The sequence below is a fragment of the Eschrichtius robustus genome, chromosome 2 (genome assembly GCF_028021215.1).
Source record: "Eschrichtius robustus isolate mEscRob2 chromosome 2, mEscRob2.pri, whole genome shotgun sequence".
Taxonomy (NCBI): Eukaryota; Metazoa; Chordata; class Mammalia; order Artiodactyla; family Eschrichtiidae; genus Eschrichtius; species Eschrichtius robustus.
In genome coordinates this window covers 100,841,223-100,865,498 of record NC_090825.1, presented here as the reverse complement: position 1 = coordinate 100,865,498, position 24,276 = coordinate 100,841,223, and the positions used below count along the sequence as shown (strand labels likewise).

At 37.1% G+C, this 24,276-nt stretch overlaps 1 protein-coding gene across 1 annotated transcript in view; it reads right to left on the bottom strand.

Moving 5' to 3' along the window:
- Positions 1 to 24,276, bottom strand: part of LOC137757708 (zinc finger protein 474-like) — a 113,264-nt gene that overhangs the window by 76,123 nt on the left and 12,865 nt on the right. The window lies entirely within an intron of this gene.

The window sequence follows — 24,276 nt, the reverse complement described above, 5'->3', positions numbered from 1 at the left end:
CAGATACCCCCCCTAGTCTGACTCTGTACGAACCAAAATGAAACTTGATAGGAAGATCATCCTCTGAATCAGTAGTTTTCAACTGGTGGCGATTTCCCCCTCCACCTTCAGAGACATTACATTTGGCCATGTCTAAAGTTATTTTTGGTTGTCACATATGGGTTTGGGGAAGTGCTACTGGCACCTAGTGGGTACAGGCTAGGGATGTTGCTAAACATTCTACAACACACAACAACAGCCCTCCACAGCAAAGAATTATCTGGTTCAAAATGTCGATAGTGCCATGGTTGAGGCTTGTGCTCTGGATTCTCCGAGTGTTCAAATGAGAATGTTGCCTTTCCAGAATAGCTTGTGTTAACAGTTCTTTCCAGATTCATGGTGCATAACTAAGGGACTACATTACAAATGAAGCAGCAGGCATGGAGATTTTAAGCAGCTTAGTCATATTTCTACAGCCAAGTGAGGAAACCTTTGAAATGTGAACATAGGCCCTGCCCGATGGGCTTTGGAGCTTAGTCTCTTTTCCACATTATCTGCCCCAAACTAGGCGGCAGACATTCAGTCTTAGGTGACTAAGGGTGAACTCACTTCTGCAACTCAAAAGCCAGCTAGAGAAAGTGCAAGGTACAGAGAACTGAGCTGTCTTCCCCAGTGAAAGCTATAATGGAACTAGAGTGGGTGAGAATAAAGTTAGGAGATGTCTGAATTGTGGGCAAGTGCGTACACTGAGGTATGAGGACAGAGCCCGGTTACAGGAAACTGCTAAGACAAGGTCAACTGGGCTGGTCAAAGGCAGCCACACCGAAGTTTGTTTCCAGATAAAGCAAAGACGGGCAGAGGCTCTTGTGAAGCGATGACCCCAGTTAGACGAACATGGTCTTAAGCCATTCTGCCCATGAATGTGCCCTGTTTCGTATTGTCCTTTGGGCCGCTAGCCACCCTGCTCCCCTGTCCACCACTGCTTCCACCCAATAAGAAGCAACTTCTCTCTTCCCCTCTCACTTCCCGAATGTTCCTTCTCAGAGCAGCTGCTCAATATACAAACAATGAATTTTGAACTTTATGGCTAGTAAGATATGGCTTTTGGTTCATATTGTTATTATTAACTATATATGTTGTATCTCTCCAACATCAGACTCAGATGAAAATTTTTATTTTCTATAATTGTGGAGTCCCTGATTTAACAAATATTAGCTATTTCTCTAGTCTAAACTCTAGGCCACTTCATTTTAGAAAAGAGGTTTCTAAGGTCTAGAGGAAGAAAATGATCCATCCAGTTTAATGTGGAGTCAAATACACACACACACACACACACACACATATATATATATATACTCATATGTATTCTTTCTCACTCTGTCTTTTGATATCATTATTCATTTTCTTGAATGGGATATATATATATATACATATATATACATATATATATACATATATATATATATGTATATATATATATATACGTATATATATATATAAACATGCAGAAAAGTTTAAAAATGAAAAAAGGGTATACACAAAGAATAACTTTTTTTCCCACCCTAGACTCACCAGGTTCCCACTTCAGGACCTACTGCAGCAGCAACCTCTGTTACCAGTTTCTTGTGCATTCTTCCAGGAAGTCTATGCATTTACAGAAGTATACTTATGTGTGAATATCCCCTTCTGACCTGCAGGTTGATGCCCTTCCCATTCCTCTCTATGGCCACCACAGCTTCTATTGCTCAAGACCAGCCATGACACATTTGTCCTGTTGAAGGAAAACTTGGTGATTCAGACACAAATTGTTCCGTACACCTTTCATCCTCATTACCAGGTAACTTTGCCAAGGTCAAGTGGTGACATTCTGATTTACTACTAAGCAGACTGAATACAACTCACATTTGATGAGAATCTGAAATTCAAAGAAAAAAAAGAAAAAAAAATATTTCCTTGAGTTTCATAATCGAACTTGCTTTTTTGCTTTGTTGAAAATATTATTTTCCTTTTGGTTCAATGAATATGGTCTATCTGAAGGAATGAAAACAAGACCTCCCCCAAACCTCCAATTAATCACCAAATCTTTAAATTTAAGATCTAGTTTGACCACATTCCTGAAATCTCCATTTAGCAGCTCAGAGAGCAAGGACCAAGGAGACTCACTGTTTTCACTGGCCAGATTAGGTTGAGCCAAATCCAGACTCCAGGTATGAAATGCAAATTTGGCTGACTGTGGATTTGTCATTTACTAGAACCTGTATTCGAATAAATCAAAGGTACATTTCTCTTGGCTTTTATAGGGAGCCTTTTAAATGGTGACTTCAGCCCTCCTAAGGATTTTGTCCAGGTTGCCTGAAAGTGAACAATTTTCACAAGTTTGTTTTGGCATCCATGGCATAAATTTTTACTGAAAGTCACAGTTGTTTTAGTGGGCACCACAGTTTCCCAAGAGATCTCTGTAGAGGCCTCTCAGCCAACTTGATGAGAACTATGTGCACCTAAAACATGCCAAGTGTTGTAAGGACTGACCTGCCCTCCAACTCTTTGCTCGTATGTACACGACCACTGACTCATTTGTACTTTGGATTTAAGGACACGCTCTTGAGTGTGTCTGCAGCATTTCCAAAATCAAACAGCCATCTCTATACTGAAGATTCTTCTGTTTTTGTTTTTGTTTTTTTTTTCTGCAAAGATTTCTGTTTCTCTGGAGTTACACCCAATTTATTCTATCATATCAAACAGGTAAGGCAATAGCAAGATGGGTTCATTGGGAACATACATTTTCCCTAGAATTAAACAAAATAAAGATTTGGTTGGGAAGGATAGGAATGTAGCCCCAAACCCACTCTCAAAATGTCCTTTAAACAACCAGTGGGAAAGATCACTGATTTAGGAGGCTTCAAACAAATATGTAGAGGTATTTTGAGACAAAAAAAGACATCTGTTATTTCTATACTACCACAGGTAAATCATCACATAATCACCAGGAAGTCAAACCAAAGTTGGCTTAAATTGGAGTTTACAAGGTCCTTGTTCCATGATTGAGAGGTCCCCCACACTTTTCCTTTATTATTTTTTTCTATATGCCATTTTATCCTTGTGTTATTACTTTGTATGATTGGAAAACTTGTTAGAATTTTACTTTATGAAATACTTAAGAAGGCTTAGCTTATTAATGGCTCAACATTGAAACAACATAATTCTCATTTAAAAAATTAAACTAAAAACCTCTAAGCCAGTTATTTCATATTTATAAACAACTTTCTTAACAAATTTTCAATAAGGCCAGAAAACTAATGCATAGCAAGGAAAAAAAATGTACATGAAAATAAATTTTATTTGCGGCTTTCAGTGAAAAAATGTTGCATACCAACCAGAGCAGAAAAGAAACCTGCTATTTTACAATTTTCACCTTCCCTTCAATTATACTAGCTTTAATATTTTTCCTTTGAATTCTCCTGGGTTAGACAGTGCTCTTAAACCTCAAGATTATAAAAACAAGAAACCATTCCAAAATCACACAGGTAAAGTCTCAACCTGCTGTTAAAAATACTACTGATGAGGTCAGTGCTTCCTTCTCTGGGTGGGTTTCATAGATTACATGAACCCAGAGAGCCACAGTGGGTAACACTGAACAGCAGGGAGCATGGCATTCTGCAACACGCTTTCTCCAGAGAAATACTATGACAGATCCTGGGAGTTGTTCCGCCAACAGTCATTCGCTACCTCATTTTCCCTTTCCTCTTTCCCACTAAAGAGGCTAAGAAAAGGAAGATTACTTTCCCATCCTCCCTTCCACCTGGGGATAGCTATGTCACCAAGTTCTGGCTAAAAAGACATTAGAAAAAGTTTATAAGGGCAGTGCTTCTCAAGCTTTACTGTGTATGAGAATTACCTGGGGATCTCGCTAAAATGCAGAATCTGAGTCAGTAATCAGGATCGGGCCTCGAATGCTGCATTTTATATTCCTAGGTGATGGACCATGCTGTTGTCTGAGGACCACAATTTGAGTAGCAAGATGTCAGAGGGCTTCTGGCAAGGATTTTCCACCTTGATTTGGACAGAGGTGTGCAAAGAGAAAGCTGCTTCCTGTCCTTTCCTTCGGCTTCCTGCTTTGAATAGGATTGAAGAAGGAGGTAGGTATGGGGCTGTGTCAGCTATCTTGCATCAAGAGGGATGGAAACCAACAAACTGAGAACAGCAAAGTAGGAGAATAGAAAGTGTCCAGGTACTGTAATTATTTTCTTTTTCTCCATTTCACTCTAATTCAATTCTAGTTCAGTATCTTCTTATATCTGCAACATTCTTGTTAATATGATCAAAGAAACTCAGCAAGCTTGAAAAGTATCTGTAGGTGGGTACACAACTTGGGGCTAACCAATGATCACCCTAAGACAAGTGTGGAGGATGGATAGACTGCATCTATTAAATCATTACATGCAAAAGGGCCTATGGAGACTCCCAGAAGAGAAATTATCTGAAGAGAAGGAAACTTTTAGATGCATTGCTTTATTTGGGGTACTCATTGCCAGGACAGAGGGTAAGGATGATTCTGAGCATAGCCCCATTTATGTCTGTAACTGTGGTCTAGCCACCAAGATCTCATATTTGAGCTCAGAGACAAAGAGGATTGTAATTTAAAAAATGAATAAAAACTAATACAAATAAGATTTTTGAGTGTATATGGCATTGCTATATTGATGCTAGAAGCTTACATGACAATGTAAGGGGGCATTTGTATTAAATGCAACAGTCAGAGCTTTGGTTTAGGTGCCACTGTCATTGGCTTAGGGCACTGCCATCTTGGCTCAGCAATTGCTGTATTGTGGTAGAAACACCTCGGCTGTGCATTGTTAAAAGAGCGACTACTTTGTTCATTGCCATTGCCATAGTGATTTGGAGCAAAAGAGAAGATCACAGATGGTACATTGCAGCCAAAAGATTTGGCTGCAGAGCACAGGAAGAGTTTCCTCGAACTTTCAGGACTACTTTGGAAGAATTTGAGGGTTACTAGCTTTTCCACAAAACAGGTGACATGTGGCTAGAAAAAGACTGATTTGTAATCGTCCATTTTCTTCTTGTTATGATTATAGAAGTTCATTCTTCATTCAATAGTTCTCACAATTCCACATTTCCCAATGGCTGTTGTATGGATATGGTTCAAATCAAGCCTGTTTGATTCCATCTTCCACCAGCTATTGCTCCCATCTGAAAAAGGCACACATCACTTTTGTTCCCATTCCATTGGCCAAAGCAAGTACAGCCTTAAGGAGGGCAGGGAATGAAGATAACTACCATATGCCCAGAAGGAAGAAAATCAGTAAACAGTTAACAGTAAAATGACTGCCACAGTACTTAAACAGTGAATTACTGTTTAATTACTTAAACAGTGACTATCAAATGTCATATGCTAGGACTGGAAATATTAGTTATGATGATTTTTATAACCAAATCAAAATTAAATTACTCCACCTAATTTTGGGGGTAACAACTGCATTAATTACCATCCTCCTCACCTAGCTCAGCTCTTCACGACTCCCTAAGATACAGGTTGTGCCTACTAATGTATGACCTAATAGCCAAAGAGTATGAAGGAAACCATGATTCTTCTGGTGTATATTACATTGAAAAATTGGCCATGTAACAAAAAAGGTCTCACATCTGATGTTTATAAGAAGTTACATTTCAAAAGTACTTTCCAGTTTCCCCTAGAATGGCTATTGTGGACAGGGCTCAGACGAGGCAAATTTGTGAATAGGGTATGATTTGGAGCCATTTCATTATTGTTTGGAGGTAATACCTTCTTTCCACTCTCTACTCCTGCTTTCCAAGTCTTCTACAAGTCTACGATCCACACTTAAGTTTTCATTTTTCTAAAGAGAAACCCTTTTTAGGAACTAATTTATTGAAATATTCACAATCAAAATTTAACTCTACTGTGACACATTCTTTAAGGACACAGCTCTTTGTTAATCAATATGAAAAGATAATTTATTATAAAGTGTTCATGGCCAAAAGGAATAGAATACATGATCCTTTCCACTAACAAATTTACAAATTAACATGGGCTTTCAATACTTGAAGCCAAAGGAGAGAGAAACAATAGGAATTTCAGTGTTCAGGAAAAGAATTATGGGATACCTTGCTGAATACAGCTTCCTTTGAGGGTTTCCCTCAACTCACTCCATAGATCTTGAAATGATACTTAAAACATAAATAATATCTTTTTCATTCTCCTGCTATTAAAATAACCTAAATGATACCATCTGATGCTGGTAAGTGTGCAGTTTAACTGACCCTCTAATACTTTGCTTGGTATTAGGATAGGATGACTTTTGTTGAAAAGGAAGCTTGGATTATCTGATCAACAGATATGTCAAGGTTTAAATCTGATTGTTGATGAATGTTAAGCAAAATGCAAAAGAAACCTTCAAATATTCCTACACACGATCCCCTCTGCAGGCACACTGCTTTCTTTTTGTTTTTTTTTTCACCACACACATTCCCTTGCTTTGTGGTCTTTCACATGCCATTAGTAGTGCCTGAAGTGCATTACCCTCTTTCCCTATCCCACCCGACATTTTTGCTGACTAGTTCTTTATTCTTTACACTTTATTTAAAAGTTACTTCTTCTAGGAGGCCCTAGAAGTTTCTGTAATTAGAAGGTTGAGCCCCATCTATGCGTTTCTATAGGATATCTATGTCCCCCATCAAAGTACTGTCTCTTCTGTAGACTAGTCTGTACCACCCATAATAAGGAAAGCTTTATCTGGACAGGGATGGTGTCTCCCTTGGTCACTGTTGCCTTCCTAATATGTCAGGAATAGTACTTGACATACTGCTCAAAAAGGATATTTTGAGTAAATTAATTAATATATTTAAATTGTAAAATATTATCTCTTCCTAATATACTAATTGGCTGTACCCTTGCCTGATGTTAGGGTTTCAAATTTTAACTATCGTAGTAAATCAATAATAAATAGATATACACAGATATACTCTATTAGATTTAGATCTAGACAAATTAATAGATAGTCTATAAATAGATAAATAATCCCCCATTAAGTTAAGCAAAATATGTAAAAAGCTATAAGCACAAAGACGCTCTTAAGAGTCTCGTTTATCAAACTTAAATACCAGATGTATTTCATATGGTCACCAATAGGGAATTATTTAAATAAATTATAGTGTGCCTCTGAATAGAATAATATATAGTCACTGAAATGATGATTATAAAAAAGAGGGTTGAAGGGACTATGTCATAACTTGGAAAAGCCTTATGATAAAATGTTAAATAATTACAAAATAAGACACTAAATTGTATGGACATCATTATTATAGCTATGTGAAAACATGCATGGGAAAATAAATAAATTAGTGATTGCATTAAAGTGGTGGATTGTGGGAAAATACATTATATTTTCCTTCGGTTCATATTTTAATTCATGTGACTATGTTACTTTTATAACTAAGGTATGTAATAAAGATGTTCATGACTTTAAAAGCAAATTAATATACATTATGGGTGACAAAATAAGAGTTTGACTAACCATTATGATTCAAAGTTTGAAAGACACAATGCTAATAATGGAAACTAATGTTGACTGGATAAAAGCAGAGATTTTACTTAGTGTGACAAATTAAAAGGAAATAAATTACTAGTTTGATAACAACTGTTTCTTTGGCAGAGCTCTTTTTGCCCAATAGAATGAAGGCAGCTGCCTTGCTTACCAAGCAGGGAGGAAATGCAGAAGAAATGCAAAGGTAGAACAAGCAAATAGCTAAACAAGGGAGTGTTTCAGCGAGGAAATAATCATGTCAGGACTTGGCCCAAAAGTAAATGGACTTGCGAAAAGAAGTGTTCACAGCATCTATTAAATGCACACTCGATCCTCTCCATCACAAAACAAACCCCATCTGTTTAAAATTAACATTTGCAATAAACATTTTAAAGGAAGAAATGTAGAAGGCAAATATATATTGTAAAACAAAATCTACACTCTTGGGATAAGTAATATTTCCTTCAAAAGAACTGCAGTGCTCCAGAGCTTATTCTTTATACCAGAAGAAGTAACAATTAGATGCACAGTGTTAACAGAGGCATATTTAGTTCTTTGAGAGGAAAGACTATTAAGCTGAGACTCAAGCACATGATTCCATTGTTTAGTATGCCAAACTTCCTTAGATGTAACTGACAAAAGAAAAAAATATGTAACTGGAGTGTATCCTAAAAATTAGAAACACAAATTGCACATCTTAAAACCATGACTTAGATATATTAAATTGTTTGGCTACCCTAAGAAGTTATTTGTCAGGAGCTTCAACACAGAATCATGATTTACTAATTTACATTTGGACACTAGCATTAAATGAATGTATAAGCATGTTTAAAAGGATGTATTTGAGAGGGCAAGGCTGGGGCAATAGAATACTAAAGGTTTAAATTGAGGGTTTTTTCCGTTTTTCAGTATTTTTATGGCTAGGTTTCATGCACATGGACACAGACCATATTAGATACTTAGCAAGTGGAAAGAAAAAAAAACTCCTGTTTTTTATACTCCTGTTTTTTAACTGTTCCTGTTTTTAAATATCTGTGTTGAGAAACACACTTTAATAAGCCTGTCCAGTTCGGAAAGAGTGGCCTCTCGGTCAATGTTGGATGGTTGGGAGCTGTGGTATCCAATATAACAACCATTATAATCGCCACATGTAGCTATTGAATGTAAATGTAAATAAATTAAAATTAAATGTGACATTTAATTCATTTCTAGTGCTCAGTAGGCACATGTGGCTACCATGTTGTATAGAGCAGATTATCGAACATTTCCATCACCACAGTTGGAGAGTGCTGATCTAGGGAAAGCCTGAGAGAGGAACTACTCTATAGGAATCTTAGATTCGAGGGACCAGTAAAACTCTAAAGAAGTGGCAAGGAGATGTGAAGGGTGGGGATGAAAGCTGCAGTGTGGGAGAGGCAAGGTTCTTATTAGAAAAGGGGGCCTGTTGGTTATAGAAATGTCTGGAGTATTTTTACAAACACAGGGCTTTCCTGGTGGCGCAGTGGTTGAGAATCTGCCTGCCAATGCAGGGGACGTGGCTTCGAGCCCTGGTCTGGGAAGATCCCACATGCCACGGAGCAACTGGGCCCGTGAGCCACAACTACTGAGCCTGTGCGTCTGGAGCCTGTGTTCCCCAACAAGAGAGGCTGCGATACTGAGAGGCCCGCACACCCCGATGAAGAGTGGCCCCTGCTCGCCGCAACTAGAGAAAGCCCTCGCACAGAAACGAAGACCCAACACAACCAAAAATAAATAAATAAATAAATAAATTTATTTTAAAAAAAAACAAAAACAAACACAGCTAATACGCAGTGTGAAGTGTTCCACCTCATCCTATCCATACCCTTTGTTCCAAATCTTCAGGAAATTCTCCCACACACACAGCAGTATTATTTAGGGGAGTATGAGTCAGTGTCATAGACTGTAGGTGAAATGAAAAGTGGAGATTAGAAATTCAATAGAAACAGGAGCTTAAGATGAAAGATGAAAGCCAGGAAAAAATGAAGACATTCCCCCTCCTCCCCTTACTTCGACCACCCCCAAGTGAGAACCTTCAGAGGGCTTACATCAAGTTTTTTGTTTTTTTTTTTTTCAAATTATAGTGTCTGGACTGGGTCCTATCTGTAGACATTCAGATTTAATTGCTGCAGGGTGTGGCTCAGTCATCGGTACGTTGTTTTTTTTGTTTGTTTTTTTTTTAAATTTATTTATTTATTTATTTATTTTTGGCTGTGTTGGGTCTTCGTTTCTGTGCCAGGGCTTTCTCTAGTTGCGGCGAGCGGGGGCCACTCTTCATCGCGGTGCGCGGACCTCTCACTGTTGCGGCCTCTCTTGTTGCGGAGCACAGGCTCCAGACGCGCAGGCTCAGTAATTGTGGCTCACGGGCCCAGTTGCTCTGCGGCATGTGGGATCTTCCCAGACCAGGGCTCGAACCCGTGTCTCCTGTATTGGCAGGCAGATTCTCAACCACTGCGCCACCAGGGAAGCCCTTACATCAAGTTTTATTTAAACTAATCAAAGGATAGGCAATCCCAACTGATCCTAGAATTACTTCAGTTTGCCAAATGACACAGGTTATTACACATGAGGGGAAAAAAATTATAAATTACCGTTCCTTTGTCTTTATTTCCTGAGAGACAATAAACATTTTCTTAGGCAATAAGAAGGATAAAATAAAGAACCGAAATGCACTTTTCTCCATTTATTCAGCTGAGAAAAGGCTTAAGTTAAAAAGATAGAAAGATAATTCTTTTTTGAGGTGGGAATTCCTTGTTTGTTGGTGAGAGATCAATTTTGGAAACTTTCCTCTTAGCTTTATTTTATCTCTGTCTGCTCTTTGCTACCAGTTTCAGAAACGTTAAGAATAGAAAGGGCCTTCCTGCAGAGCCTACTTTTTGAGGTAGATGTTCCAACGCAGAAATAAAATAAGGTTTATGTCATGAGGTTTCTGGGTTATCAATACCAGAAAGTCCGCTAGCTTTTGGGGTTGGGTGCAAGCGTGACTGACTGTTTTTTTGTTTTTCAAAAACCAGTAACATCCACCATATTAAACAGGAATTTGATGTTTATTTGTGGCTTTTTTAAAAAGTCTTTTGGTCAGCCCTGCAAATAATGCAGACTTCCAAAGTTAAAGGAATACCAAAATAACTGTGGCATTTCCTCAGTTGAGCAGAATGGTTTCTTCAGAACAGATTTGCTGCGTAAACACTGAACATTTTCTTTCCCTCCAGTAACATCTGTGAACAAGTTTACCACTTGGGAAAATGAAGGACTAATAACTACATCCAGACATGGGTGGGTACAGGTGCTTCAACACACAGTTCCACAAACACATCCCAGTTCTGACAAGTGGGCTGTTTCCGACCGACCTCTTAAGACTTCAGTCACACTGTGCATTTGGCCTGGGAGAAGGGTGACCTACTGGCATGGCTGTCAGCATTATCATCGAAAGGGACTGACTTTTTACTGGCAGAGTGCATTCCTGAACATATTGACTCTCTGAACAGAGAACATCAGCCCAACGATTTATTAAAAGCAATTGTGTGTTTCTTAGGTCTAGCCAAACATTTGGTGCATGTTATACAACCCTCCAAGACCAAACTTCAGTCGTACTTCTTTGAAGAAAATCTTCCCCAAGTAGCCCAGATTTTGATGAGCCTCTGATTTCCCATGGCAACCATTGTCTGGGAGGTTCATTGGACACTTAACCATGTACTGCCTTGTGAGAGGCACCGCTTCCACTTGTAATAAAAGTTATTTAAAAATTTTATTCTATTTAATTTCTCTCATTTAAAACTTTCTTCTAGCTACCCTTCATACTCTTTAATGGCAAAGATAGCTTTTTATATTTATTTGTTTGCTAAATAATTCTTAGTATGATAGGTTGTACCTAATAGACCTTAATACATTTTTGTTGATTTTTTAAATCATAATGGCACATCAAACATATATATACACATGAAAATCAATACCATAATCAAAATAGTGAACATGTTATCACTGCTAAAAGTTTCCTTGTCCCCTTTGTATCCCTCCTTCCTGCCCCCCATTCAACCTGAATCTACCATCCCCAGACAACCAGTGCTAACCTTCTGACACTATAGATTAGTCTTCATTTTCTGGAATTTTATATAAATGGAATCATATAGAACATATGTTCTTGCATTTAGCCTCTTTCACTCAACATAATGATTTTGAGATTCACCCATGTTGTGTGTTCATAAATAGCTCAGTTCTTTTTATTGCTGAGTAGTATTCCATTGTATGGGTACACCAAATTTTGTTAATCTATTCACATTTCATAGATATTTGGGTCGTTTCCAGTTTTTTACTATCACAAATAAAGCTGCTATGAATGTTTGTCTATAAGTCTTTGTATGGACATACACTTTCATGTCTCTTGAGTAAATGCCTAGAAGTATAAAGGCTGGATCGTGATAGGTGTATATTTAACTTCTTAAGAGACTACCAACTTGCTTTCTAAAGCAGTTGTATCATTTTATATTGCCAACAGCAATATATGAGTGTTAAAGATCCTCCACATCCTTGCCAACACATGATATGATTAGTCCTTTAATCCCAGCCACTCTAATAGGTGTATAGTTGTATCCCATATTTGTGGTGTAGCTTGCATTTCCTAATGACTAAGGATTTTTGACATCTGTTCAGATGCTCATTTGCTATTCATAGGTCTTTTTAGTGAAGAGTCTGTTAAGATATTTTTCCCAGTTAAAATTTTTGATTGTTTACCCATTTTTGAATTTTAAGAGTTTGTTACATAATTTGCATAGAAGCCCTTTATCAGATATATGATTTACAAATAGTTTTCCCCATCTCTGACTTGTCTTAATTCTCAGAAGTTTTAATTTTGATGGAGTCCAATTTATCATTTTTTTGTGTGTGGGGGGGTCCTGCTTTTGGTGTTGTATTTATGATCTCTGCCTAAACCAAGATAAAAAACATTTTCTCCTGTGTTTTCTTCTGGAAATTTTATAGTTTTAGAATCTACATTTGAGTTCATTTTTGTATGTGATGTGAGATATGGGTTGAAATTTATTTGTTTGCATATGAATAGCTATTTGTTCCAGCACCATCTGTGGAAAAAACATCCTATCTTCACTCAATTACCTTTGCATATTATTGAAAATCAATTGACCATATACTTTTGGGTCTGCTTCTGGACTCTGTACTCTGTTACACTGATAAATTTGTCTACCTTAAAAGCAATACCACATTGCCTTGCTTTCTGTAGCTTTATAAATCTTCAAATCAGGTTGTGTTTGGTCTCCTGACTTGTTCTATTTTTTCAAAATTGTTGTGGCTATATTAAGTCTTTTTTTATTTCCATATGAATTTTAGAATCAGATTGCCAATTTCTACAAAACAGCCTTCTGGGATTTTTTTTTTTTTTTTCAGATTGAGCTGAACATATAGATCAATTGGGGAGAATTAACATCTTAACAATATCTTAACATCTTCTGACCAATGAACAAGCAATGTCTGTCCATTACTTTAGGTCTTCTTTAATTTCACTCAATACTCTTGTATAGTTTCCAGTGAATGGGAGGGACTTGTATATATGTTGTCAGATTTATCTCTAAGTATCTCATATTATCTAAGGATATTGGAAACGATATTGTTTTTTTACTTTCAGTTGCTGACTGATTGTTGCTAGCATAAAAATACAGTTGATTTTTGTATATTGATTCAGTATCCTACAGCCTTGTTAAACTCACTTATTAGCTCTATGAACTTTTTTGTGCATTCCAATAGATTTTCGACAAAGACAATCATGTTGTCTGTGAATACAGTTTTGTTTATTTCTTTCCAAACTGGATGCCATTGTTTTTCTTGCTTTATTGAACTGGCTAGATCCTCTAGTATAATGGTAAATAGACATGGTGAGAGCAGACATCCTTTTCTTGTTGCTGATCTTTAAGAAAACATTCAGGGCTTCCCTGGTGGCGCAGTGGTTGAGAATCTGCCTGCCAATGCAGGGGACACGGGTTCGAGCCCTGGTCTGGGAAGATCCCACATGCCGCGGAGCAACTAGGCCTGTGAGCCACAGTTGCTGAGCCTCCGCGTCTGGAGCCTGTGCTCCGCAACAAGAGAGGCCGCGACAGTGACAGGCCCGCGCACCGCGATGAAGAGTGGCCCCCGCTTGCCGCAACTAGAGAAAGCCCTCACACAGAAACGAAGACCAAACACAGCCATAAATAAATAAATTAATTTAAAAAAAGAAAACATTCAGAATTTCACCATTAAGATATTAGATTACATATAACTTTTGTTTTGCTATTTTAGTGGTTTCAGGTTTATGTATAAAACTTATCAGTCTACTCTCAAGTGACATTACACCACTTTGTGTATAATTTAATAACCTTAAAATAATATACTTCATTTTTCCACTAGGGTCTTTATACTATTGTTTTCATACATTTTTCTTACATAAATATTACTTTTAAAGTAATTATCATTATCTTGTAAAGAAATTCAAATCATAAGAAAAAATCTTGTATATTTGTCCGTACATATTTGCATTTTTCTGGTGCTCTTCTTTTGTGTATTCCATATTTCCACTGCTGTTATTTTCTTTCTGAGAGGCTTCCTTTAAAATTTTATGTAATGTAGGCCTGTTTGTGATGAAGTCTTTCAGCTTTTGTACATTTTAGAAAGTCTTTATTTTGCCTTCATTTTTTAAAAACTATTTTGACTGGGTATAGAATTCTAAATTGACCAATTTTTCTTTCTTTCAGTACTTGAAAGACATTCCACTGTCTTCTCACTTGTATTGCTTCATTAAGAAATCTGATGTAATTCTTATCTTTATCCCTTGGTAGGAAAGTTTTCTTTTTTTCTTCTGGCTCTTAAAAAAATTTTTTTTTAAATAATAGGTTTGGTACAATTAGGTTCTGATTATGATTATGTGGTTTTCATCATGTTTTTTTGTGGTTTGGTTTGAAATCCTTGGACCTGTGGATTTATAATTCTCACCAAATTTGAAAATTTTCAGGTATTATCTCTACAAAGAAAAATTTTTTTTGGTCTTCCCTCCTTTAGAGACTCCAATTATGTGTATATTAGGCTGCTTGAAGATTGCTCATGGCTCCTTTATGCTCACTTTATATATTTTTAAAGTTTTTTTTCCTCTGTGTGTTTTATTTTGGATTGTTTCTATTGCTATGTCTTGAAGTCATTAATCTTCTCTTCTGCAATATCTAATCTGCACTCCCTCCAGCTCCATCTTACAGAAGCTGTGACAGGCATTTTTAGGCATCCTAAGAGGGGATATCATGTTTCCTAATCCTCAGAGTAGAGCATCCATAAGATGAAGAAACCTTTTTCTTGCTGGTGTTGACCACCTTTTATAGCATAATTTCTGTGTTATTATTAGGATAACCATATGTTCTAGTTTGACTGGGACATTCCTTGTTAATGCCCATTGTTTTGAGCTAATTATTAGTATACTCCTTTTCACTATTAAAAATCTCCCAGTTTGAAAATAAAGCATATAGTCACCAAAGCCAATGTTCTAAGAAAACACAATTTCCTTTACTTTCTTTTATTAGCCATCCTCTCAGTGTTAAGCAGTATAGCTAGAAGTTCCTATCATCTTGTTGGCTTCATGGTGTCTGTGTAGTTGAGAGAATACTGGCTCACTAGTGCTTCTATCAGTTTCTCTTTGGAAAAGACTCAATGAAGTGGCTGTCTTATTTTATGAGGAAACACCTGTCTGTGGCACTATTTTCTTTATATCTGTGCTTTAATGGGTAAGGGAGACCAAGAAGAGATTATTAAAGCTACTTTGTGCTTGACACTTGAAAGAGATGCATGGGGTTAGTGTGGCAGTGGGTGGAGGGCAAGCTGAGAATCAAAGGGAAACATGTTACCCTGTTTTCCCAGTCTTAGAACCAGAGGGCTTATGTGAGTCATATCTCTCTCAGAATCAATGGGCTGTATCAGATATTGGATATATCCTACTTTTTGGTGTTTTTATTACTCAATTTTTCCATCTCCCTTTAGTTCACTGGAACCCAGCTTCCCAGAGATCTTTGATTGCTATTCCTTGGATAAGAACAAGGAATGGCTTTGGGAAGGCATGCACCCAGATAGAAACAATAGGGTTTATAGAAGGCAGGAGGTAATATTTTACCTGGGAAGAATAGAAATTTTTAAAATACTACTTAATGTATTTTTTTCTCACAGTAGTCCAGTTTTCCACCTTCCACTATTGTCCTTTAGCAATTAAGGCTAGACCCAAAGTTTTATTGCCCCATGGAAGGAGGAATAGACAGATATTCCTTAGATCAAAAATGTCATTGCTCAGATTTGAGTATAAAAACAGACTCTTCTGACTCCTTTGTGAAGTAATAGCATTGAAATCCAGGCCTCATTGAAACAAAGTTTTTAAAAAAAAATTCTAAACTTCCCTTTATATATCAAGAACAAAACAGGAGGGTCTGAGAATATTTAGTGTAAACCACAGCAAAGAGAAGAATGAAGATAGTTGTAAAGGAAGATTCCATCCAATAGAAATAAGGAAAGATTCTTCTAATTTTTGTGGAGCAGAGACAAGAAGGATTAGAGTTGGGCAAGTGGTCATATGCAAGTATTCTAGCTCCTCTCTCACGTTCAATGTCCCTGGGGTAAGAGGAGGGCAGATATCAAACAGGTTGAGGGATACTTCAAAAGCATAGGAGCTAGTGGTCTATGTTCATAAAACCAGACAGGGAGACTATATCCCTTAGCAAAGCCCCATATCCAGTTTGGTGTTGAAGCAACAGGGCTCATATGAACAGAATAGCAATGGCTGAGTGAGGGGTCTTGAGCTTTCTCACAGAATCCTGTATCCTTCAGCGAGGTGTGGAGAAAGCAGGCAAAAGTTCTGGAGCTTCCCAGTGGAGCACTCATGTACAGGACCAGTAGACCAAGGAGGCCTGTGGTACAGGGTCACTGTACATAAAGGCAATGGCTAAACCTATGATCATTGACCTGTGAATGCCTGCACAACACTATGTCACCAGTCCAGATAAGACCGGCCACAAATGAGCAGACACCAGTGCACAGCCTCCCAGGAACAAGGCAAAATGAGAGCATCTCATCAAAGGCTAGTGAGAAACAGACTGCCCTCCTCCAAAGCTCTAAGGCTGCATCAGCTTCCCCTTATACCCAGATGCCAGTCTGAGCGGAAAGAAAGGGAGTAAAAATCTTGAAAGTAAAAATTAACCTTCATAATAAATTTGAATTTTAAGAGAATAACTTGCCTTTAATTGACAAGTGCAATTATTTTTCTGCCATCAGCAGGAAAAGGATTTCCAAGGCAGGATGAGATCAATTTTAGAAAATATAGAAACCACATTTTGTTGCAGACTTGAATCTTGGTGTATGTTTTTCAACCCCTCCCCTCACTGCACTACACATTCCTAAGTGTTAGCAGTCACCTCTAAGGCAGAATTCTGCAGGGAGAGAGCCTCATGGTGATGCAGATGCCTCCAGTTTCCCAGGGTCAGAGCCTGGAGCACCAGGGTTACTCCCCTCTCTGAGCAACAGATGCTGCTGCCTTGTACACAACAAGAATCTACTGGAACTACTAAACACAGATAGTGATGCTTTGTTGAATCGGTTCACCCTTTTCTCAAACTTTTTCTCACATAGGGGAAAGGCAAGAGAATGAGATCCTTGTTCTGACTCTTCTTCAAACATGAAAAGTATACATGAAAGAGAGACCCTAAGAAAGTTTATATAAAACTTTTATACCACTGTTAGTCCTATAAATAATTCTATGTAGAATATTTATTGAAACAACGGAATTTGTACTTAATTTTTAACTTTTAATTGGTTCTAATAGTCACATGCAGTAGAAATCCTGTTGCAATCTGGGTCAATAGTTGGTCATTAATCAAAACATCCATTAAAATGCTTACCCATAAAAAATTATACATACCTTTAACTTTTTATTTCAACCTAAAAATATACATTTATTCACCATTGTGCAAAAGAATGCACACTGAGTCACACTCTTTTTATGTACAGCCAATAGGTCAAATGATTAAATACATGCTGTTTTTCAAAGAAATAAACCACTTCATCATGCATTATCTCGAATTTCTAATTTTTATTTCCTTAAGGTAGATTGAGATTTTGAAGATACTTATAAAGCAATCTGAGCATAAAATCCTTCTAGAGTAAAATGAATCTCCCCTCTCCCTGTTTTTTACACTAATTATCCACATGTAATTCAACAGCAATTTTTTGTGACTCATCTCTCAAATCTTTTAAAAGCTTCAACTTAATTTTCATAGAAACAACCACATTCCCCCCTTTCACTCATATTTTATTAATTTATGTAATAATATGTCCATTCAAAGTTATAAGTACAATTGACATAAACATATTTAGGAACAAACACAACTGACTATTATTTGTGTGTGTGTGTGTGTGTGTGATTGATTGATTGATTGATTGATTTAACATCTTTATTGGAGTATAATTCCTTTACAATTGTGTGTTACTTTCTGCTTTATAATAACGTGAATCAACTATACGTATACATATATCTCCATATCTACTCCGTCTTGTGTCTCCCTCCCACCGTCCCTATTCCACACCTCTAGGTGGTCACAAAGCACGGAGCTGATCTCCCTGTGCTATGCGGCTGCTTCCCACTAGCTATCTATTTTACTTTTGATAGTGTATATATGTCCATGCCACTATCTCACTTCAGCCCAGCTTACCCTTCCCCTTCCCCGTGTCCTCAAGTCCATTCTCTACGTCTGCGTCTTTATACCTGTCCTGCCCCTAGGTTCTTCAGAACCATTGTCTTTTTTTATTTTTAGATTCCATATATATGTGTTAGCATACTGTATTTGTTTTTCTCTTTCTGACTTACTTCACTCTGTATGACAGTCTCTAGGTCCATCCACCTCACTACAAAGAACTCAACTTCATTTCTTTTATGGCTGAGTAATATTCCATTATGTATATGTGCCACATCTTCTTTATCCATTCATCTGCTGATGGACACTTAGGTTGCTTCCATGCCCTGGCTATTGTAAATAGGGCTGCAATGAACATTGTGGTACATGACTCTTTTTGAATTATGGTTTTCTCAGGGTACATGCACAGTAGTGGGATTGCTGGGTTGCATGGTAGTTCTTGTTTTAGTTTTTTAAGGAACCTCCATACTGTTCTCCATAGTGGCTGTATCAATTTACATTTCCACCAACAGTGCAGGAGGGTTCCCTTTTCTCCACACCCTCTCCAGCATTTATTGTTTCTAGATTTTTGATGATGGCCATTCTGACTGGTGTGAGGTGATACCTCATTGTAGTTTTGATTTGCATTTCTCTAATGATTAGTGATGTTGAGCATCCTATCATGTATTTTCTGGCAATCTGTATATCTTCTTTGGACAAATGTCTATTTAGGTCTTCTGCCCATTTGTGGATTGGGTTGTTTGTTTTTTTGATATTGAGCTGCATGAGCTGCTTGTAAATTTTGGAGATTAATCCTTTGTCAGTTGCTTCATTTGCAAATATTTTCTCCCATTCTGAGGGTTGTCTTTTCGTCTTGTTTATGGTTTCCTTTGCTGTGCAAAAGCTTTTAAGTTTCATTAGGTCCCATTTGCTTATTTTTGTTTTTATTTCCACTTCTCTACGAGGGGAGTCAAAAAGGATCTTGCTGTGATTTATGTCATAGAGTGTTCTACCTATGTTTTCCTCTAAGAGTTTTATAGTGTCTGGCCTTACATTTAGGTCTTTAATCCATTTTGAGTTTATTGTCTGTATGGTGTTAGGGAGTGTTCTAATTTCACTCTTTTACATGTAGCTGTCCAGTTTTCTTAGCACCACTTATTGAAGAGGCTGTCTTTTCTCCATTGTATATTTTTGCCTCCTTTATCAAAAATAAGGTGACCAAATGTGCATGGGTTTATCTCTGGGCTTTCTATCCTGTTCCATTGATCTATATTTCTGTTTTTGTGTCAGTATCATACTGTCATGATTACTGTAGCTTTGTCATATAGTATAGGAATCAGTAGTGGGATTGATTCTTTCAGTTCCGTTTTTCTTTCTCACTATTGCTTTGGCTATTCAGGGTCTTTTGTGTTTCCATACAAATTGTGAGATTTTTTGTTCTAGTTCTGTAAAAAATGCCATTGGTAGTTTGATAAGGATTGCGCTGAATCTGTAGATTGCTTTGGGTAGTAGAGTCATTTTCACAATGTTGATTCTTCCAATCCAAGAGCATGATATAACTCTCCATCTCTTTGTATCATCTTTAATTTCCTTCATCAGTGTCTTATAGTTTTCTGCATACAGGTCTTTTGTCTCCTTAGGTAGGTTTATTCCTAGGTATTTTATTCTTTTTGATGCAATGGTAAAATGGTAAATTGGAGTGGTTCCTTGATTCCTCTTTCAGATTTTTCATCTTTAGTGTATAGGAATGCAAGAGATTTCTGGGCATTAATTTTGTATCTTGCTACTTTACCAAATTCATTGATTAGCTCTAGTAGTTTTTTGGTAGCATCTTTAGGATTCTCTGTGTATAGTATCATGTCATCTGCAAACAATGACAGCTTTACTTCTTCTTTTCCAATTTGGATTCCTTTTATTTCTTTTTCTTCTCTGATTGCTGTGGCTAAAACTTCCAAAACTATGTTGAATACTACTGGTGAGAGTGGACAACCTTGTCTTGTTTGTGATCTTAGAGGAAATGGTTTCAGTTTTTCACCATTGAGAACGTTGTTGGCTGTGGGTTTGTCATATATGGTCTCTATTATGTTGAGGTAAGTTCCCTCTATGTTTGTTTTCTGGAGGGTTTTTACCATAAATGGGTGTTGAATTTTGTCAAAAGCTTTTTCTGCATCTATTGAGATGATCATATGGTTTTTCTCCTTCAATTTGTTAATATGGGGTATCACATTAATTGATTTGCATATGTTGAAGAATCCTTGCATTCCTGGGATAAACCCCACTTGATCATGGTGTATGATCCTTTTAATGTGCTGTTGGATTCTGTTTGCTAGTATTTTGTTGAGGATTTTTGCATCTATGTTCATCCATGATATTGACCTGTAGTTTTCTTTCTTTGTGACATCTTTGTCTGGTTTTGGTATCAGGGTGATGGTGGCCTCGTAGAATGAGTTTGGGAGTGTTCCTCCCTCTGCTATATTTTGGAAGAGTTTGAGGTGTTAGCTCTTCTCTGAATGTTTGATAGAATTCGCCTGTGAAGCCATCTGGTTCTGGGCTTTTGTTTGTTGGAAGATTTTTAATCACAGTCTCAATTTCAGTACTTATGATTGGTCTGTTTATATTTTCTCTTTCTTCCTGGTTCAGTCTTGGAAAGTTGTGCTTTCCTAAGAATTTGTCCATTTCTTCCAGGTTGTCCATTTTATTGGCATAGAGTTGCTTGTAGTAATCTCTCATGAACCTTTGTATTTCTGCACTGTCAGCAACTGACTCTTATATGGGTATAAACATACCTCAACTGGTAGGAGCTCACCCGCCTGGAGAAAAGCCTGATGATTGTCCACCTTTGGCTAACTGTGGGCACCAATCTGTGCTTTATGGAGAGGAGTGGAAAAGAGTGGCTAGTATGGCAAGTTTGATCAAATAGTCATAAGTTAATAGAGCTTCTTACAAAATCATTCACAGCAAATTCATTGTATCATAGGAGCATTTTTTTTTTTTTTTTTTTACGGTGCCTACCAGCAGCATCCTTTATCAACAAAGTCAACTCTGTTTTCATTTACTTGCTTTGTAGTGTTCAGTTCAGGCACAGTATATACAATCCTATTGTGATTTTTTATTGCTGTCTTTATTTTTTATTTAGCATTAGTCTAGCGTTGAAATACTAAGTTCTGTTCCTTTTATGTACATAGGGAACTTTTAGCCAAGTTTTTTAGTTATCTCCAGCTCGCTTTTCTGGGACTATTCCTTATTTTCCTGTCACTGTTTATCCCACCTTTCATCTACTCCCTGGATCAGTACTATACCATCTTCTAAACTTGATCAGTTTTTCAAAATGTTTAACAATCAGTAAGGCAGGGGCACCTATCTATCAGATTGAGGGCTGCTTATTGCTAGGACAGGGTCATCCAGGTTCTCGGCTGGGCTAAATTTTAACCTTTTAGATGCTGGATCATGGGGAGATCCAGGTGGCCTATTCAGCAGAAACACAGTCAGGAGGTTTAGAACAGCAGCTATTTACCTAGAAGTATTGTTATTTTATTATTTTAGCAAGTACAGCTAAACCTGTGTGTGTTTACAGAATATAAGCCAACAAACTACAGAATTTTCTCACAACTCTAAGGCATTTTCACTGTGTGTTTATGCAAACACAAAAATATTGATACATAGGCACACTAATATAACTCGCAAAAAATGTTTCTACTGCCAACTGGACAGCTTCATGTAAAAGAATGAAATTAGAACACTCCTTAACACCATACACACAAATAAATTCAAAATGGATTAAAGACCTAAATGTAAGGCCAGACACTATAAAACTCTTAGAGGAAAACATAGGCAGAACACTCTATGACATAAATCACAGCAAGATCCTTTTTGACCCACCTCCTAGAGAAATGGAAATAAAAACAAAAATAAACAAATGGGACCTAATGAAACTTAAAAGCTTTTGCACAGCAAAGGAAACCATAAACAAGACGAAAAGACAACCCTCAGAATGGGAGAAAATATTTGCAAATGAAGCAACTGACAAAGGATTAATCTCCAAAATTTACAAGCAGCTCACGCAGCTCAATATCAAAAAAACAAACAACCCAATCCACAAATGGGCAGAAGACCTAAATAGACATTTCTCCAAAGAAGATATACAGATTGCCAATAAACACATGAAAGGATGCTCAACATCACTAATCATTAGAGAAATGCAAATCAAAACTGCAGTGAGGTATTACCTCACACCAGTCAGAATGGCCATCATCAAAAATCTAGAAACAATAAATGCTGGAGAGGGTGTGGAGAAAAGGGAACCCTCTTGCACTGTTGGTGGAAATGTAAATTGATACAGCCACTATGGAGAACAGTATGGAGGTTCCTTAAAAAACTAAAAATAGAACTACCATATGACCTAGCAATCCCACTACTGGGCACATACCCTGAGAAAACCATAATTCAAAAAGAGTCATGTACCACAATGTTCATTGCAGCTCTATTACAATAGCCAGGATATGGAAGCAACCTAAGTGTCCATTGACAGATGTATGGATAAAGAAGATGTGGCACATATATACAATGGGATATTACTCAGCCATAAAAAGAAACGAAATTGAGTTTTTTGTAGTGAGGTGGACGGACCTAGAGACTGTCATACAGAGTGAAGTAAGTCAGAAAGATGAAAACAAATACAGTATGCTAACACATATATATGGAATCTAAAGAAAAAATAATAATCGTTCTGAAGAACCTAGGGGCAGGACAGGAATAAAGACGCAGACGTAGAGAATGGACTTGAGGACATGGGGAGGGAGAAGGGTAAGCTGGGACGAAGTGAGAGAGTGGCATAGACATATATACAATACTAAATGTAAAATAGATAGCTAGCGGGAAGCAGCCACATAGCACAGGGAGATCAGCTTGGTGCTTTGTGACCACCTAGAGAGGTGGGGTAGGGAGAGTGGGAGGGAGACACAAGAGGGAGGAGATATGGGGATATATGTATACATATAGCTGATTCACTTTGTTATACACCAGCAACTAACACATTGTAAAGGAATTATACTCCAATAAAGATGTTTAAAAAAATGTTTCTATTGCCAAATTATAATATCAGGAGTTTTGAAAAAAATCAATTTGGCCATTTTAATAGAGAAAAATAAGTATTTTTCGACCTCCTATCATAGAAGTCAAGTATTAACAATTCTACCCTGAAAATGGTGGTAACTGGAAAATATTCTTTTTTCTGATGGAAAACTTTATTTAGGATTGAAATGGTTTTATTTTGTTTCCATTAATATTGATCTAGTTAAATCAATACATTCTAAATGCAGTGATAATAATTAGGGAATTCCCTGGTTGTCCAGTAGTTGGGACTCAGGCACTTTCACTACCAGGGCCTGGGTTCAATCCCTGGTTGGGGAACTAAGATCTCTCAAGCCATGCTGTGTGGCCAAAAAAAAAAAAACAAGGAGAGCTTTAATATATCTCTCTGCTTGAGCGGATATTAGAGCTGACCATACCAAAGAAATAAAAGTACTAAAAAGTACTAAAAAGTGTGAAACACCACTTCTGGTCATGTTTCACTTGACTAGAAATATTAAGTTCATGACAGTCCTCTCTCATTTCTGGAAAGTTTTATTCTTTTCACTTAAAAATGTGTTTGTTTTCAGGTATTTATAAATAAACTCTCATGCTCTCATGATTTGTTTCAAAAGAATTCAATGGAGGAGTGGAGGAATAGGGGTTATAGATGAAATGAGATTGGCCATGTTTGATAATTGTTGAAACTGGTTGGTGGGTACCTGGAGGCTCATTATACTATTCTCTCTACTTTTATATATGTTTGAAATTTTCCATAATAGAAAGCTTTTTTCTCTTCCATTTTCTGTTTATTACTTTAGGCATTATTATACTTATGTTTCTAATTCATTTTTTAAAATGGAAAAGAAAGATCATTGGAAAAGTATGTATCCAATTAATATAAAATCAATCTTAAAGTAATGAGTCTTTACCATAACCATTCCAGCCATCGTTTGTAACTTACTCATGATGGCCAT